At 45.3% G+C, this 17,689-nt stretch overlaps 2 long non-coding RNA genes across 2 annotated transcripts; both read left to right on the top strand.

Moving 5' to 3' along the window:
• The first annotated feature begins 243 nt into the window (after positions 1–243).
• On the top strand, positions 244–3,995 carry LOC119800640. The gene is made up of 3 exons (XR_005283070.1): positions 244–368; positions 907–1,043; positions 3,875–3,995. It is a non-coding gene; the product is annotated as an uncharacterized LOC119800640 (long non-coding RNA).
• A 3,961-nt stretch (positions 3,996–7,956) lies between these two features.
• On the top strand, positions 7,957–16,675 carry LOC119801025. Its single transcript, XR_005283136.1, has 4 exons — positions 7,957–8,777; positions 10,223–10,698; positions 14,238–15,129; positions 16,280–16,675. It is a non-coding gene; the product is annotated as an uncharacterized LOC119801025 (long non-coding RNA).
• The last annotated feature ends 1,014 nt before the right edge of the window (positions 16,676–17,689 follow it).

Genomic DNA, 17,689 nt, shown 5'->3' with positions numbered 1-17,689 from the left:
AGTCTGTGCTCTGTCGGTTTGGATGCCGACCATCCCATATACACAGGTCAGAGGCTGGACTGGACTCTTAGCCCCATTTGGAAGATGCAGACATTGAGACCAGACAGATGATATGGACTGGCTTGTGGGTAGATGGATAGGGGCTGTGTCTGGGAGTGGGTAAAAACCACACCTCCCGGTCGACAGCCTGGGAAGGCTGGCGTGGAGCCTGCAGCTTGGGAAGGCTGGCGTGGAGCCTGCTGTGGGAGGCAAGGCCATCAGGCTTTCTGATTTTCTTGTTTCCTTCTATCTCCTGTGAGCCAGGCCTTGTCTTTTGTGATTGCCTGGAATGAAAGGCAGACCTTTGATTCTGAAGCCTCCAGAGTTTGGTGAGAGAAGGCTGTGGGGAGTGTGTTTAGATTCCTATCTGACTAGGTCAGAGTTCCAGAGGAAAGTAGGGGAAAGGGCAGGGAGTCTGAGAAAGTTCTCAGAAGAAAAACAATCCCCTCCTGGTGACTTTTGAAGTGCATTTCCACTTTTAGGTGTCCCACGTGGCCCACATCCTCTGGAGGACAGAAGGAACAAGGGGCTGTGGAGTCACGCGTGCTGTGGAGTCACATGTGGGGAGGGCTCAGTATTTTTATGGTTGAGACCTGGTGAGAAGTGGCCCAGGATTCTCATGAAACAAAGCAGATGCTGTGCATAATCCTTTCTCTGGCATCTTCACAAATCTTTAAACTGGTTGGAAAGAAGCAATTCTATTCTCATGGTTATTTTATGTTGTTACAAGTAATACATCCACAACATATTCAACTGCATGCCTGGTTAGTCTTGCTTCTCCAGCTTGGAATTTTATTGAGAGATAGTGATCAAGTGCTGTTCTGCTTATTATAATAGCTTCTATTTGCATTATATTTGATCATGTAGACTTGCTGCATGGCTCTAGAGAACACTGCCGGGGGGCTGTTGAATGTTTCCTTCCACCTGAACTTGGATTTGAAGAGCCCAAGAGAAATCCTTGAGGGGTCTGAAGGCTCCAGGAAGGGCTGGGCACACTAGAGGAGGTAGGGTTGGAGTTTGTGGAGGAGGGGGGCAGCTGGGTGACAACAAGGGAAGGCTTGTCAAAGTTCTACTCTGGTGCCCATATGGTGAGACCAACCATGGCCTGACAGTCCCTCTCAAGACCCCCATTTCCGCTCCCCAAGGCTGGTCTAGCAGTGTTTTCTCCCAGCGCTCTGCTTTCCAGGAGCATAGCAGGGACCCTCACTCATAGGTGGCTTCTGGAGTCAGAGAGCAGGGATGGCAGATGGACTTGTGCAGGATCTGTGGCCCTCAACAGTGTGCTTAGCCCTGACTCTCACGTTAAAGAGGCCCTAAAGGGCACAGACCAAGCTGACCATTAATGCTTCCACCACTGAGCACCAGAGGCGGTACCCCTGGGAAACCAAGCTCACCGATTATAACAGCAACATGCCTCTCAGCTGTAAGGGGCAGATGGCACCAACAAGAATTTAGAACGGTGGCGCACGCCTTTAATCCCAGCACTCGGGAGGCAGAGGCAGGCGGATCTCTGTGAGTTCGAGACCAGCCTGGTCTACAAGAGCTAGTTCCAGGACAGGCTCCAAAGCTACAGAGAAACCCTGTCTCGAAAAAACCAAAAAAAAAAAAAAAAAAAAAAAAAAAGAATTTAGAACGATCACAAAACGTGCGCCTAAGACATAAAAAGCTTTCTCTCGAAAGAAATCCTAAGAACGTGGACATATTGTTGATAGAAATATACTGTATAAGGAATATTACAGTATGAACCCAATCAAAACAGTTGGCAGGAATAGTTGATTAAGGAATTCCAACAGGCCAATAGGCAGGGTGTCGTGGCACAAGCTGTAATCCAGCCGTGAGAGGCGGAGACAGAGGAGCACAAGTTCAGGAGAGCAGTGGCTACCCCCTGCCTTAACCTCATCCCTCTCCAACCCCAAAAATCAATAGGAAAAGGCAAAAGGGTGAAATGCGTTTCAAAAATGTCTGAAATTCATTTCTAAGGTACTAGAAGAATAAACATGTGAATATGAATAATATCCAAATGATGGGTAGCCCCGTAAGGGGAATATTGAAAGAATTAATGATACGCTTTTGAGGAAATAAATCCTTTAATAATAGTTCCAGCTCCTCAAGGCAGGGGGAGATGGGAGAGGGGATCCAAGAGCGACCCAAAGAACATGGGAAATTCCTTACATTTATAGACATTAGAAGATAGGGGTCTCTGAGCTTAGCAGTTTAGTGAAAGAACTAGACAGGCTATATAATGTATGGCTTAGCCCCGGTACTGGGCCAGCCTCTGTGAGTTAATATTTCAGCTTTCTACTTATAGACAAAAAGAAAACGACTTCGCAGATCATGAGGTTATAGGGATGTGGGGCCCAAGGGATGTATGGGTATCCACTTCCATCCTGGCTACTTCCTGCTGGAATTGCAGCATCATGGGGGTTAAGATCAAGTCTCCCTCTCCATCCTGTGTCAATTGATCAGTTGGTGATCCTTGAGTGAGGAGGGGCTGGTATCGGTATTCATGAGTCAAGAGTATGTTATTCATGTGAGTCTGTGTGGCATGACTCAGAGCTAGATAAATCAAGCTAACAGTTGATCGAGAAAGAGGCTGTCTTTAAGAATTTGAGCTTCCCCAGGGGTCACAGGAGGGAGTAGGTAGAGTCAGCTGAAGGGCGATTTGCCAAGCGCTGCCCTCTGGAACAGGGCCAAATGTTGAACTCATGTCTGGTGTAAGTGTGGGTGTCGACTCAAGTCTTACCACAGCACTTCCATTTAGCCTGGAAAAATGCACCGAGACCAGATAGGTTAGTGGAAGCGGAGGTGGTAAGGAGGTCCAAGTGGGGTCCTTACCACAGAGCTTGAAGGATTTTAGGGCTTAGGACTTTTAAATAGACTGAGTTCTAGGTAGACGGACACAGGACAAATGTAAAGGAAATGCAGGTGAAACCAGGAATTCTAAAAGATGTCACCTGCATCTCCTTTTGCCATCTTTCGGTTTCCGGATTTTTGGTTTTCCAAACCGATGTTGGGGTAGGAACCTAGGAAGGAGAGGTCAGAACCCCAGGAGCAGTGTGAAGAACCCGGTGAAAAAGAGGGCTCATCAGAATCCCAAAAGTACTCTGGAAGGACAACTAGAGCTCACCAGTAAGACAAAGCTGTAGGGATCCTCAAATCCCAGGAACAGGGCACAGTCCAAGGGACCACCAGAGCCAAGTCGGAAGTCGTAGGGTACAAAATGGCTAGGCTAGGTAGAAAGAGGCCCTAAGGAGTTTTAGATGAGAATTGCCCCATGGGCTCATCTATTTGAATGTTTGCTTCTCAGTTGGTAGACTGTTTAAGAAAAATACGGAAGTATGGCCTTATTGGGAGAAGGGTGTCAATGGGGATAGGCTTGAAGGTTTCAAAACCCCACTCTATACCTAGATTTTGGTCTGCCTCCATCTTGCCAATACGACATAAGCCCTCAAATACTGCTCCAGTGCTATGCCTGCCTGCCTAGGCCTCACTCCCCACCATTCAGGCCTCTGAAACTGAAAGAAAGCTCCCAATTAAATGCTTTCTTCTATAAGCTGTCTTGGTCCTGGTGTCTCTTCATAGCAATAGAACAGTAACCAAGACAGCCCTCCACGAAATAAATAAATAAAAAACTCCATGTCAGTTTACCTCCCAAGTTCACACCAGATGTTTTAAATAAAGAAGGTTCTTTTTCCCAGGTTCAGTTGAGAGATGCATGGATGGACGAGACAGATTTCGGGCTGTCAATTCTCTAATGACACTAGCTGCTTGTAGTGGGGAGATCTGGAAAAGGAAATAGAAGAGCAACCAAAAATACACTTTTTTCTTTCTAAAGGTGATGTATCTAAGGGCTGGCAAGATGGCCCAGGAGGTAAAGGTGTTTGAGGCCAAGCCCAACCACATGAATTCCATTCCAGGAAAGAGAGAACAGCCTTCTCCCTCACGTTCTCCCTCAGGTCGGCCTCTTGACTTTCACCCTAGAGCTGAGGCATGCAAGTGTACACACACACACACACACACACACACACACACACACACACACAAAAAAAAAAAAAAATAAACAAATAAATATTTTTTTAAACTTTAAACTGTTCATTAGTGTGAAAAAATTTATCAAAGAACAAAAACTGGGAGTTTAGTAGACCATGGAGCTAGAGGTCACACAGACAGACAGCTACACTTTTCCAGAGAGTAAGTCAAGAAGGAAATGGAAGTGGGGGAAACTGTACCACACCGTGGTAACACTGGACTCAGCCAGGCATTGAAGCACTAAGGCTGAGGCAGGAGAGTGGGAAGTTCCAAGCCTTTCTGTGCTACACAGAAAATTCTATACCAGCTTGGGCAACTTAGTGATATCCTGTCTCCAAGAGAAAGAGGCAGGGCTGAAAAAATAGCTCATTGGTTAGCATACACGGGGTCCCCGGTTCAGTCCAGAACACTCCCTCACGCACACAAACACAAGCAGAGACCAACAAGTGCATTCTCGGGTTCTCAAAGATCTGTAAAGGGGACAACACTGGAGAAGACACTAAGTGCATTCAACAGCATGCAGTACAAGGCAGGGGAACACCCAAGTGAGTGATCAAATACTTCAGAAAATGTTTTGATGATTCAGCGAACTTTCCAGAAACAGCTCAATTTATAAAGCTCAGCAGCATTTCTCCACGTTAGCATTAATCAATGGGAAAATTTGAACAATGGCAACAGAGTGATATCTGGAAATTACTTGAGTCAAAACAATCCAAGACTACTGTAGAGAAAGTTTTTAAACGCGAATGCAGCTTGTTTCTGTCTTTTTGAACTCAGGTTCTGTTTGGCTATAGTGACACGGATCTGGATGAAATGTCAACATGCAAGCCTTTGGACAAAGTGCACACAGGCTTTTCTCACATGGACATTCTGGTCAGTGCTGATCGGACTTTGGACTCCCACTCCTGGGAAAAGACTAGAATCTGCAAACTCTGAGTAAATACCCGACTTAATAAAAACTCTGGCCAGCAAATGCAACTTTGCTCTCAAAGAGAGTTCTTCTTAATTGTTCTTTTCTTAAGGACGAAATCTATCTCAGGAAAAATGGAAATAGGGGGCCTAGAAATGTGGCTGAGACAGCAAAAGTGTTTGCCACCAAGCTCGATGACCTGAGTAGCAAGTCGTGACCGACACAGTGGAGGAAGAGAACAGTCTCCCTAAATTGTCCTCTGACCACCAAGCACATGCAAACACACACACACACACACACACACACACACACACACACACACAGAGAGAGAGAGAGAGAGAGAGAGAGAGAGAGAGAGAGAGACGGAAAATACAATTTAGAAAAAATGCAAATAAACAAACAGAAAACATGATTCAGTCACAGTCATGATCAGCGACTTTCTGTGAATCTGTAAGCAGAAAAAACAGAACATCAAAGCATGAAGCTTAAAGCACCTAGAGTAGATGGGAAATATGTGACTTCCCCCTTTTCCTGGGCAGGGTTTTCCTATCCTATCTAAAGGCAGAGTTTTCATCTCTGGGTGTACCATCACGCTACTCACAGTGTGTGTTCTCAGTTCTACGCAAGGTCATCCTTGCTCCAGAGTCCTCCTCGCCCTTCTGGATTCCTTCCAGACATTCATCCCAGCCCCCACTTCCCTGGACTTCTAGAACTGACCAAACCAAGACAGAAGCATCTTCCCCATTGCTCCCTGGTACAACTCCATGTATTTCCACAGTCAGTCACACAGGGGCTCTTCAGACTGCGCCAGCTCCACTCATCACCTGCCCTGCTGCACACCCAGGGTGAGGATTGTTAGAGACACTCACTCCTTCCTCCTGGAGGACTGAAAACTTCCATTCATGCCTTCACACAGTCAACAGATACCATGGGAATGCCTGCAGTATAGATGTCAGTGTGTAGAACTACTTCATTCTGCAAAAAAGCCTCTGCCAGCATTCTTCAGGCAGTGACCATAGATGGGAGAAAGGATGGAAAAGAATAAATGGAGAAAGGAAAGGAGGGAGGGAGGGAGGGAAGAGAGGAAGAAAAGGACAGGAGAAATTCTAGATTTGGATTTGTTCTATTTTCCCTCTATGTCATCTCAGCTAATTTCCTTTGATGCCCTACTCTATAAAACCAGGTTATATGAGATAAAACTTCTGTTTGCTTGTTTGCAGATAGGGTCTCCCAGTGTTGCCTCTGCTGATATCAATTCTCCTATCTCAACTTTCCAAGTGCTGAGATCATTCGTGTGAGCCACCATTCTGGACACTTCCAGAGAATTCATCCTAGACCCCACTTCTCTCTCCCCTTGACTTCTAGAATCGATCACTGTAGGCAGAGCCATCTTCTCCAGCGACCCCTAGTACAACTGATGAGATCACTTTAAAGTAATTAATACTTCAATAGTTTCAATGGTTAGTAAGTATAATGATTAATTTTAGATATAAGTTTGGCTGAGCCACTGGGCACCCAGATTTGCTAAGACATAGCAAATCTGTGTATTTCTGTGAGGATAATCCCAGCTAAGTTTAACATTTAAATCAATAGACTAAGTGATGGAGTTGGTCTCGCTAATGCGGATGGACCACATCTAATCAGTTAAAAGTCCAAATAGAACAGAAAAATGAGCTTCCCATGAGCAAGAGTGATGAGATGCCTCCTGCCTGGAAAATGCTTGAAACATCCCCTCTTCCAGCTTCATCCTGAGCACTCAGCTCTTCCTGGGCATCCAACCTGCCAGGCTCTGGACAGGAGCTACATCACCATTCTCCTGGTTCTCAGGCCTCTGGATCCGGACAAGAGCTTTACTCTGGTTCCCTTGAATCTCCAGCTTCCCACCCACAGATCTGCGAACTTATCGGTGTCCACAATCATGCAAACTAACACCTTATGAGAAATTGTATACATGCACACACATGCAATTATAATAATTTAATGATAGTTTGTATTCCTTTTCAAAATAATATTGAAAAAATAATAACATTCAAGATACCTTTACTCTTTTGTTTAATCCAGTTCTGTGGAAAATTATTTTGTTTGCAAAACAAGGAACTGACGTGAATTCGGAGACACTTTCTGAGGCCTCGAGTTCTGGAGCCTTCATTACTGCAGGAGGGAGCTATAGAAAAGTCATCTCTTTTTTTCCTTTAAGGTCAAGGTTTTATGCCGGTTTTTAAATTTTTATTATTATTGCTTTCCTATCTGAGAAGTTAAACAGTGACCAGAAAGGTAGGGGAATATTGGAGGTGGAGAAAGCGGCAAAAGTTCAGTAGGTTGTAAGAAGCAGCCTGCGGGACCCCAGCAGCTGGTGGCTCAACGAAGTACTTTCCGCAAGCATCAGCAGAAGATGCCCCTCTAAGAGGAGACCTCCAGCCGTGGCCAAGAGCATCTCTAAGCCTGTTTAGTGCTCCACAAAAGAGTCTGTGTTGTTTTGCACACACAACAGGTAGAACCAGGAAGAAGCTCATCCATCACCCAGTCCGCAGCTTCCTGAGGCAAAGAGTGACATAGTGTTTGAATCCCTGATGCCCATATAAAAATGGTTAAAGGAAAATCAAAAGCTTATGAACACTGACAATAAAACAAGGTGATGACTTATCCCTTTGATCCCCCAAATGCAAGGGGTGAGATAAAACAGAACGTTCATGTTGGCCTCTAAGAGTCAGAAAGCAGAGGACAGGACGGTTTGTAGGAAGCTCTGGACATAGGAGAACCCCTAAACCGACGCCCAAAACTGGGGGGAGGAGCCACAACTAAACCTGAGAGCCGGGTTGACCACCATTGCTAGTTAAGTGTAAGTTGGCTCCACGCCCTGGGGCTGGAACAGCTCCATCACTCAGGTACTGTTTATACTTTAACAATCTGATTGGTTTCCAGGTATAAACATCGTCGTCATAATCAGCCGCAGGTATCAACATGAACATAAAGTTGGGAGCCAGCTGTGCAAAGCGCCAGGGCCCCTTTCCAGGCCTGGCTGAACACTGAGTACAAACTGCTGAGGGGAAAAAAAAAATCAAAACTCAGCAGAATAAGGGCAAAGGAGATAATGGGAGGAGAAGGCTGAGAACGCTCCCTTTCTTGGGGAATAAAGAGAGTCGGGGAATCACAGAGGACGCCAGCGTGCTTCTGAACACCGAGGAAACTGAGGAAAGGACTTTAAAGCTAGCTTAGCTACTTCAACCCAGTTCACCTTCTGAGGCCCAAGGAAGACAGGACGTCACTGAAATGAGCACCAGAAAAGCACTGTGGGGAAATCCTGAGAATGTTATTATTGTAAGAAGTCCTACAATCCCACGCCGGTCAGAATCGCTAGACACAGAAGCAAAGCCCAGGCTTGCTCGTCCTGGTTGGAGGCCACGCTCCTGACTACCTTCAGTGAGTTAAACTAGCCCAATGCAAGCTATGAGGCTTGCTGTGCCTTCCTCCTCCCACTTGGTCAACAACTTTGTGCTCACTTCAGACTTCCGCCCAGTTGCCATAGCGACCCAACTAGAGGACTACCGTATGCGGGAGCAGCTCATAACCCTCAGTTATCTGTTCTCAGTCCCTTCACGGCTCAGACGCAAGCTGATGAATCGTTAACGAAGGATGGATGCTCCCGGGATGGACTTCCGCTTCGTGGTTTCCTTCTTCTACAGCAGATGTTTTATCCATTTCCGTTTCTGGGTTCATTTGTGCAGTAACAACTATGGGATTTTAAAATATCCAGGCAGGAGATCGGTGACCAGAGAAACCCGAATGTCGTGTTTCCTTGGTAACAGATCAAACCCTACACTGGCTAGGAAGGAGGGCTATGCATGATTTAGGCTGCGTTGGGAGTAGGGACACTTTGGGGACTGTGGTAGTAAGACAGGGGCAGAGTTTGGTCATTCATCCTGGAACGAAGTAGGCAGGCGGTAACCGGGGAACAAATATAGAAGACTGTGCTCCCCACTTAGGAAAAGCAATTCACACAGGAAACTGAAGTTCACACAGGAGTGACAATTAGAGCAAGAAATAGTGGGTCCAAATTTCTTTTTAAAAATGTATTTTTACGGCCGGGCGCTGGTGGCGCACGCCTTTAATCCCAGCACTCAGGAGGTAGAGGCAGGCAGATCTCTGAGTTCGAGGCCAGCCTGGTCTACAAGAGCTAGTTCAAGGACAGGCTCTAGAAACTACAGGGAAACCCTGTCTCGAAAAACCAAAAATAAATAAATAAATAAAAATATGTATTTTTAAATGAAAACATAATGACATCATACCCCCACTTACCATTCCTCTCTCTGACCCCTCCCCCACACTCCTCATTTGTTCTCACAAATTCATGGCCTCTGCTTGCTTTTTTAATTTTATCTTACATGTGAATGTTTTGCCTACATGTGTGTATGTGTACCACTTGCATGCCTCTTGCCTGAGGAGGTCAGAAGCAGGAGTCAGACCCCTTGGAACTGGAATTATGCATGGTTGTGAGCTACCATGTGGGTGCTGGAATCGAACCTAGGTCCTCTGCAAGAGCATCGAGTGCTCTTAACTGCTGAGCCATCTCGGCAGATTGACATGGATTTCTTTCCTTGTTGTTATAGACATATATATATTCCTAAATATATAAATAGAGCCTGCCCAGTCCATATAATGTTACTTGTATGTATGTGATTTCAGGGCTGAACTCTTGGTATCAGATTAACAACCAAGTTTCAGCCTTAGGTGGGAGCAGCCTATCTCAGAAGCTACTTCCATGGACACGTTCTCCTTGTGAAAATTCGTCAAGATGTGGATTTGGAGTGTGTGTGTGTGTGTGTATGGTGGTGTTATTTACCTGCATTTATGTCTGTGCATCATGTGCTTGCAGTGCCCACCAAGGCCAGAAAAGAATATCAGATCCCTTGAGACTGGAGTTTCAGACCTCTCTGAACCACAATGTGGGTGCTGGGAATTGAACCCAGGTCCTCTGGAAGAGCAGCCTGTGTTCTTAGCCACTGAACCATCTCTCCAGTCCCAGAGCTCTTCATTCTTCATGCCCGTTGTTGCTGTATAAACCCCTCAGCTCTTTATTCCTCATGTGGTATGGGGAGAATCCTGTACTGTGCTTATTATGAGAACCTGGTGGGCAGGAGGGCTTAAATTCAAATTGCGCACAATTTGTAACTTACTCCTACCATGTAATTAACAGCCACTTTGTCCCATTACATTCCCCTCTCCTCCCTCTCCCTCTCTCTGCAGGTGTTTCTGAGGAGTGCCTCCCAAACAGAACTGCGCCATATGAAATCTTGTTTCATAGTCTGACCAGGAGAAAATGCAAACAAATGTGGTCCTCTAACTTTCCCGGAATCGTGTGCTCAGGCCATGTGCACACACAGCACACATATAATGAAGCATTTTAGTGTGCGGAGGACACACCTTACTGGCAATCCCTAATGAGTCATGGCCTTCAAATAGTCCCAGTGTGGATGGAACTCATGGCTTCGCTCTAGCCAGAAGCTGCAGCAGGAGAAGTGAGTAGTCACTCCTATGGTGGTTTTCATGACTGCGGACTACAGACAGGGTCGTGTGTCCCCTGTTGGATGGCAAGAAGCAGACTATTCCACTTGAGGGAAAGTCACACAGCTGGTGATCTTAGGAACCAGGTTAGGTCTCTGGAAACAGCAAGCGACCTCAGTCCTGCAACCATAAGGAAATAAATTCTGGCAACAACTTGGGTGAGTTTGGAGATTGGTGAGGACCTTACCCTGCTGGTACTGCATGGCAGCCTATGAGACACCAGCTAAGCTATGGGCCTCTTGACACAGAACGTTTGAGATAACAAATGTATGTCACAAATCAAGCAGATTTGTGGTGACCTTTTAATGCAGCTATAGAATAATCACACCCTTTGTGGAGTCCTTTTGTGTGGGTTGCGTGTATGCGCATGCTCACATGCCTGAGCCAGTGGAGGACAGAGAAGCACCTCGGGTGTCATTCTTCAGGCGATTTCTACTATTTTGTTTGTTTTTTCAAGACAGAGCCTCCCTACATAGCTCTGGCTGTCCTGGAACTCGCTCTGTAGACCAAGCTGGCCTCCAATTCACAGAGATCCTCCTGCTTATGCCTCCCAAGTGCTGGCATTAAAGGTGTGCACCATCACTGACTGGCTCTATTTTTTTTTTTTTTTTTTTTTTTTTTTTTTTTTTTTTTTTTTTTTTTTTTTTACCAAGCCACCACCACTACCCCATTCTTGGAATTCGCTAAAGCAGGATAAGCCAGGGAGCTTCCCAACTCTACTTGTCTAGCGCTGGGATTGCTAGCAGGCCACTACTGTGCCTAGCTTTTTAAAATGTGGATTCTGATCATCATATTCAAGTCCTAGACAAACACTTTACTCCCTGAGTCATCTCCCCAGCCCCTCTATGGAATGTTTGTGGGCTTTTAGTTTTGTTTAGTAATTTTTTGAGATTTATTATTTTATGTGCATGGGAAGGAGTACTGCCTCCGTTTATGTCTGTGCACCATGTGCATGCAGTGACTGTGGAGGCCAGAAGAGGGCGTCAGACCCCCAAGCATTGGAATTACAGACAATTGTGAGCTGCTACACGCACGTTGAAAATCTCTGAAAGAGATGCCAGTGCTCTTAACGACTGAGTCATCTCTCCAGCCCCCTGGAGAATGCTTTGGCTAGAGGTATGGACTTTTGCTGGCACGGGTCTGACCTCACGATGACTCTAGCCTCACTTTGCTCTCAATTTTTCTCCTCTGAGAATGGCAGTATTGGCACCCTTTCTTATTCCTGTTCAATTGTTTTCACTAAACTTGACAACTGTGATGGATTACCAAGTGTCCAGTGAGCACGGGTTTTTCCATTAACATTCCTCTACAAACGCTTTCTGGGAAGATCGATCCCGCAGAACCCTGGCTTCTCCAGTGTCAAGACTGGGTCAAGGTCCTCTCAGCACGTTGTCCCAGGCTCATTCCAAAAGACTGTTGTATCGTAATTTATAATCAAATATTTTTCTTCTTGAATGTGTAACTTAGGAATTCTGCCAAGCCTTCCAGATGCTGTGCGTAGAAGCCACGCCCGCCACCTTCCCCACCTCCCCCACCTCCCACCGCCACCCCCATCCCCCACCCCTTAGCCCCGCTGTGAGGATGGCAGCATCCCTCAGCACGTTCACGTGTTTCCAGTGTTTTCTTTCTTGGGCTTCCTGCAGCTGCACACAGCCTGGAAGGGAATCCCACCAGCCTCGTGGTCTGATATTCATCTAGCAATACAGCCCACGGTCCAGTCGACATTCAAGGGTTTCCTTCCTGGAGGGATGGTGGGGATAGTTCTTCTGGCACCTTGGCGACTGTCTCCTCGGTGGAGCTTTCCCTGACTTCCAGTAGTCAACTGTTTATAGAGTTCCCAGAATGCACCACAAGCACCCTTTGGTAACCCAGGCCAGTACCATGACCACTCAGGTCCCATACTCAGATAAAGTTGGGGTCAGAATAACTCACTCTTTTTCTTTCTCTTTCTTTCTTTCTTTCTTTCTTTCTTTCTTTCTTTCTTTCTTTCTTTCTTTCTTTCTTTCCCTCCCTCCCTCCCTCCCTCCCTCCCTCCCTCCCTCTCTCTTTCCCTCCCTCCCTCCCTCCCTCCCTCCCTCCCTCCCTCCCTCCCTCTGTCTCTGTCTCTGTCTCTGTCTCTGTCTCTCTCTCTCTCTCTCTCTCTGTCTTGAGATCAGGTGTCATTGTGTATCCCTTAGCTGGCCTGAAATGCTCTACGTAGACCAGAGTGCCTCTGGAGCACGAGGATCAAAGAGCTGCACCACCACGGCCAGCCAAACATGTTTTTTTTAGATTTCATTGTTTAATATTAGGATGGACTGAATGCAGGCAATGGGCACTCAAATTATGAAAAAAGATATAAAGCTATTTTTTCTAGGTTTAGCTTTGTTACGGATTTGACACAGTTTGATGGCTTTCTATCTGTTTGGTGTGTGTGTGTGTGTGCATGTGTGTGTGTGTGTGTGTGTGTGTGTGTAAGTACATAAAATATATTCAGTAGTAAAAGCATAAAATCTAACACCAAGCTCCACAGCTTCAGAAGGGCTATTGTAACTGTATAGAAGTTCACTAAGACTTTGGGTCTAGTTAATTTTTATGCATGTTTTTTTTAATTTACAAGTTTTTAATAAAATGTAAGTTTTAATATATAAATAAATGTATATATGTGTATATATAAGTGGGGGAGAGGGAGAGAAGTTTGTTTTTGTTTTTCTTTTTGTTTTTTTGAGACAGGGTTTCTCTGTGTAGCCCGGGCTGTCCTGGAACTAGCTCTGTAGAGTAGCTCCTCAGCAAGGGGTGGGAGGGTGGGGGGCTAGGGTCTCGTAAGCCTCAGTAACTACTTTCCTTTTCCATCACCACACTGAAAGTCCGAAAACTCCATATCCTGACAAAGTCCCATTGCCCTGCTCTGAGTAATCTTGCAAACCACTTTGCATTTGCCCCACGACAGAGTGGTCTTCCAGAACATTCCTTTTCAACTCAGTCTCACCACGGAGCACAGCTAACTGTTCCTCAGGGGAGCAGCAACTCTGAGCCTGCCCTGTGGCACTAATCTCACTGTGGTCCAGCGTTCTGAGTGCAGACAGGCATGCTTGGGATGCCTCCGTCCACCTCCAAGGATGTGAGGGGCCGGGCTGTTCTTCAGGGCGGTGGCTTATCACTACCATAGGCCCCTCCGGTGCTCAGCCAGGGTTCCCTGCAGCACAGCCACTGCGGGCAGGGCTGCTTTCTGGGACTGTGCACAACCAGCTACAAGCTGGGTTTGCCCACCTCATGTTTTCTGGGATGTAGGCTGTACCACTGATCTGCAGCTTCGGACACAGATCACCTACCTCTGATCTGGGACAGTTTCGGTGGCTGAGACCCTCAGGAATTTTAATCAAGTTGCAAAGTTTTCTGTTAAATCCTGGAGTATTACCCAACGACTATATAGTGGCAGCAGCCATTGAAATTTGTTCTGCTAACTGGACATCTAGGGACATAAGTTGCTCTGCTCCCAATTTACATACCTGTGGGTAATTTAGTTAAATCTACTCAATGATCTTTTAAGGGAGTCCTTTTTTTTTTTGCTATCTGTTTGTTTATTTCTTTTTTGCAAATGGGAAAACAGCCTCAGAGAGATCGGGCAAGCTGTCCAAAGCCACGTCACTATTAGTCAGCAGACCTGGTACTGAAAATACGTCAGGCAGCAAAACCCATGCTCTTTCTCTTGTTGCAGCATTGTTGGGAACATAGAAGGATAGTGTCAGCACTGCACAATGGAACATGCAAGCATAGCGAAAGCATCTGGCAAGACAATTTCTCTTTACACAAAGGCTGCACCAGAAGCTAGCAAGCAAGCACTGGGGCCGGGAGTTCCCTTAGTTTTTATTCTAAGGTGACTGTCTTTTCCCTCCTTTCCTGGGCTCTGATTGCACAGTCTTTCAAGTCTTGCAACCAGGCCTTCGTGTAAACAAAAGAGGAGGTGAAGGAGATTAAAGTCGCGGGAGATTTATGGAATACTGGCCCTTGCCAGGCTAATGACCGTCGATAGAAATGGTTTTTTGAAATGTGAAAGAGAATATATAAACTGCTTTATAAATCTCATCACCCTCCATTGCTGGCTAGACTTTGTGGCAGTGACCACTGGATGAGGAGACAGATGTAATTCTGCTCCTACTTTTAAGTTTCTGTCCACCCAGGCAGAGAGGGTGTGGCCAAGAAGACCAGTCCGGAAGCAGCTCAAGGCCTGTGCTCGCGGCTCTTTCTTCTTCCTCTGGGTTTCCACTAAGGGCCACCAACCATGGGATGGTGCCCGCCACGGTCATTCAGGGCAGGTCTTCCCCTGACGGCTCTCTGGACTCACCCTCACAGATTTACCCAGAGGTGTGCACGGCTAAACCTTCTAGGCCTCTCTCCATCCTGTCAAGTTGAGAAGCACCCAGCACTGTTGATTTCTGAGTCATGCCTCGAACATTTCAAGCTTTGCTCTGCTTTTGTGACAAAATCCAGTGATGTACTTGCTTCGCTTATGAGGACGAGGGAGCCAGTGCTGGCCAGCTTCCCAGGCGCCCTGGCGTGGAGTAGAGCTAAGTGTGGCTGCAGGCCTCTCAGAGGATGAAGGATGCACGGTGGGTTGAATGGAGAAGAGTTAAGTGGTACTTGAGCCAGAGTCCCTGTTAAACTTCCAAAGAATCTGGACCACAGCCAGACAGAAGGTCTAGTCCAGGACTCTTTTGAAAGGCAGCTTTAGCTTCATCAAAACATTCTCTGTTAGCTCAAGTTTATGTGAGCTTGATTCTTTTTTTAGAAATGAGTTTATTTCTACTTATTACATCATTATTCATGGCTTACACATAACGGATATAATTCTAATTTGGTGTTTGTATGTGTTTCACATAAGGTGATTTTCTTACACAACCGGGAAACAACAAAAACCTCCCCTGATAAAAAAGTTTTAATGTAACAATTTAAAGCTAATATAAAAATATTTATTATATTATATGTATATAAATATAAAATATAACTTGAACTTTTTTTTGGTTTTTTTTTTTGAGACAGGGTTTCTCTGCAGCTTTAGAGCCTGTCCTGGAGCTAGCTCTTGTAGACCAGGCTGGTCTCGAACTCACAGAGATCCGCCTGCCTCTGCCTCCCGAGTGCTGGGATTAATTGAACTTTTTTTAGAAGCAAGAAATACATTTAAAAATATTTAATTATAAGCCAGATCCAGTGACGCGTGTCAGTCATCCTGATACTTAGGAGTCTGCAGCCCAGGGACAAATACCCAGCGAATTCAAGGCCAGACTCGGATATTTAATGATATCCTGTCTCCAACAAAAGTAAAATTTAAAAAGCAAATATGTTAGTTTTTAAAACATACAAAAAAGGAATCTTTGAAAGGTTACCTCAATCCTACCACTGCAAAAACAAAATTGTTAATAACGGTGAACGTACGTTTCTTTGTGTTTTTGTTATTGCTGTTTCGTTTTTGACAAAGTCTTATTAAGCTGCCAAGGCTGCCCTTGAAAGGGTGATTTCCCTCCCAGCCTTGCAAATGCTGAGATTCTAGACGCACAGCATCACACCTGTCTTTGAGAATATGATCTTAAATATCTCTCCACATACGTGCTGATGGTGGGAGACAGGAACAATTTCACAGCTATAGGATTATAAGAGCTAAAGCATTTTAAAAGCAAAAGCATTGAATTTGACTTTTTTTAAATAGAAAATAAGCACATATAGCAAAACTAAAGGAACTTCATCTTTAAATGTCTTCTGTAGCAGAAAAAACTCATGTCTGAAGGATTATTGACATACTTGGACGAGTTGGACGCCTTGCATTTGGTCCCTGGAATTCACATGGTTCCAGAAGAGACTGGTTCCACCAAATTGTCCTCTGATCTTCACGCATGTGTTGTGGTATTATAACGCCCCCCCCATACACACACAAGTAAATTTAATTTTAAAATTTAAAAATCAAAACTGATCTTAAGAACAGTAACCAGGAGCTGGGAGGTGGCTCGGTGGCTCCTAGCTTGCTGCTCTCCCAGAGCTGCAGGATCTCCATGACACAAGACAGGAAGAGTTCCAGAGAGGGCCCAGCATCAATAGTGTAGCAGAAGCCAGAGCCTGGAATCAGACCAATGACTCATTGCAATGAGCTCTTATAAGTAAAGATACATGAACTAATGGGTATACTGTGTGGCTTGGCCACACTACAGCTTCCATACTGAGATTTTATTTGTTGGTTGTTTTGTTTTGCTTTTATTTTTAGTTTGTTTGCTTCTGTTTTGTTTTTTTTTTTGTTTTTTTTGTTTTTGTTTTAAATTTTATTTTATTTTGGGAGGGGGAGGTTGCAAGGGCAGAGGGCAGATACAAAGGGACAGGGAGATGATTGGAATCCGGATATAGGATGCAAAATCCACAAAGAATCAATAAAAAGTAAAAAAAAAATTACCACTACATCCGGCTATTTTTTTTATATATTAACACATTTTGCTCCCATGACATCTACTTGTCAGTGTTTGAGGATTCCATTTTAATTACTAATGTACATCTTAATGAAAATTCATGCGATGTCTATATCCTACCTTTCTGGGTTACTATAGTCTAGGCCTGTTCACTGTCTAATAATTTTAAACTCGGGATAATTTTTTTTCTCGCCAGGATAGTGTGAGAGCACAGCAATCACCAAACTAGACAGCTCTGTGGATGGGAAGAAGGTTGACTGTAAATACGAAAGTGCCGCAGGGCCCTCGGGGTGTAGAGAGAATAGCCAGAGGTATTTGGGGAGTTCAAAGCTGCCATGGCTACCTCTCAGGGACAGGGATGACAGCAAAAAGACAGGGGAGAGCCTTGCCAATTATAAAGAGCAGGGGACTGTGCAGTTATAAAGGGAGGGGAGTGTGCAAGCCAGAACAGCCTGGGAGCTAGCATGGTGCTTTGTTGTGTGTTACAAGTATGTGCTAATAGGGAGCCAGCGCCCCTTTAGCCAGAGATAGGAGAAGATAAGGGAAGCAGCTCTTCCTGGCAGGCAGAAACCCGATTCACAGGTTCCTGAGGAATGCCGAGTATAGCGTCTGTCACAGATCCTTCTGTTTCAATGGAACTTAGGAGTTTGGAGGTTGGGAACCTAACAAATTGGGAGATGGTCGGATGGATAAAAAGCTTGCTACTCAAACCTTAGGACCT

The sequence above is a fragment of the Arvicola amphibius genome, chromosome 14 (assembly GCF_903992535.2).
Source record: "Arvicola amphibius chromosome 14, mArvAmp1.2, whole genome shotgun sequence".
Classification (NCBI taxonomy): domain Eukaryota; kingdom Metazoa; phylum Chordata; class Mammalia; order Rodentia; family Cricetidae; genus Arvicola; species Arvicola amphibius.
This window is presented reverse-complemented; position numbering and strand designations above follow the sequence as displayed.